Here is a 2033-nt window from a genome sequence, read left to right on the forward strand (position 1 = left end):
CCATTTGAAGAAGTTGCTCGCGTCCTATGGAAGCTTCTTTCATAACTGTCTCGTTGAGGTCTGCTGAACTAACATGACGTGGAAGGTCTGCTGATCGCTCACCTTGCACTTGATAACTCTTGAAGACAACATGCGGCAACGACGTCCGGTCGATGCAGAACGTAACCCACACGTTCGTCGTCGGCTGCGCCAAAATATGTAGCGGTCCGGGCAGATGCACTAACCACCAGACATAACTTCAGTAAGACGGGTGTTCTCCGCCAACCCCTCTTCTTCCTTTTCTTTCACATTTCAGAAGTAGTGCGCTTCATACATTTATATATATATGTATGTATGTATGTATCTATGTATGTATGTATGTATGTATGTATATATGTATGTATGTATGTATGCCTGCATTTATGCATGAATGTATGTGTGTATACAGGGTGCCCCAACTATCAGGCACTAAAATTCAAAAATATGCAAATGCCATGTAGCTGGACAGAACCCAGGTAATCCTGTATGCCGTCGCTTGAAGATATTCAGATTATTTTTCCCATTCCGCTTAATTACACAATTAATCTCCAATATTTATTTAACTACTCAAATACTATAATTAGGTGAAAAATGTTGGTAAGAAATTTGTAGAGCTGCCGCCGATGGTGCAAGGTGGTGTCAATCTAGTCACCTAAACTCACTTTCTTTCGCACATACATCATACGGCGCGTGGCGACGCGATGAATTGATGTGTTGTGTCTTTTCAACCATTTAACATAACCACTAAATTAAAAAAGTCAAATAGAATTAAACTAAACCAACAGCTTCGCTGGTCTTCCATCTTCATATAGTGGAAGTGCTCTGAATTTTTTCTCTTAAGATCAACTAGAATATCGGCTATCCGCGTTTGCTCTCTGGTTGGCACCGTTCTCTTCCTGTCTCTTTACCTTACGCCTAACAGTTAACGTTCCATCGTTCCTTGGACTGTCCTTAACTTGTACTTGAGCTTCTTTGTTAACCTCCAAGTTTCTTCCTCATATGTGAACATCGCTAGAATGCAAAAATTAGGCGGTTTTACGTGTCAAAACCCCGATCTGATTATGAGGCTCGCCCCAGTGTGTGACTACGGAATAATTTGGAACACATGGGGTTCCTTAACGTGCCCCTAAATCTAAGTACACGGGTGTTTTCGCACTTCGCCCTCATCGAAGTGCGACCCCCGTGGCCGGGATTCGATCCCGCGACCTCGTGCTCAGCGGCCCAGCACCATAGCCACTAAGCTACCACGGCGGGTGCCGGTCGAATGGAATGACTGAACACTTTTCTGCATATTGTGAGTTGTGTATATATCTTCATCATCATCAGCCTATATCTATGTCCACTGGAGGACGACGGCGTCTACCTGCGATCTCCAATTACCCATGTCTTGCGCTAGCTGATTCCGACTTACGCCTGCGAATTTCCGAATTTCATAACTCCACCAAGTTTTCTGCCGTCCTCGACTGCGCTTCCCTTTTCTTGGTATTCAATCTATAGCCCAAATGGTCCACCGGTTATCCATCCTGCGCATTACATGGCTGGCCCAGCTCCACTTCCTTTCTTTTTCTTTTTTTCTTCTTTTTCTTTTTTGCTTAATGTCAACTAGAATATCGGCTATGCCCGTTTGTTCTCTGATCCACACCGCTCTCTTCCTTTAAAATGTGACATATGTACAGAAGTCCCACTTCTTGAGATATTTTTTGAACTATTGTGGTGCGGAATGAATAACCTTAATGAGAAATGAATGAACCGTTACAAAAGCTATCTGCCGAAATAAAGCAGACCATTAGATATCAGGCGGAAAATGCTGTTATAATTGCAAAGACCTCTGCCCTTTATAATACCCATCCTGATGGTGCAGTGGGTTTGGCGTTACGTTACCAAGCCCAAGGGCGCGGGATCAAATCCCGGCCACGGCGACCGCATTTCGATTCGGGCGAAATGCAAAAACACCCCTGCACCATGCATTTGGTGCAGGTTGAAGCACCCCTAGTGGTCAAAATAAATTCGGAGTC

Source organism: Dermacentor silvarum, chromosome 7 (assembly GCF_013339745.2).
Source record: "Dermacentor silvarum isolate Dsil-2018 chromosome 7, BIME_Dsil_1.4, whole genome shotgun sequence".
Classification (NCBI taxonomy): domain Eukaryota; kingdom Metazoa; phylum Arthropoda; class Arachnida; order Ixodida; family Ixodidae; genus Dermacentor; species Dermacentor silvarum.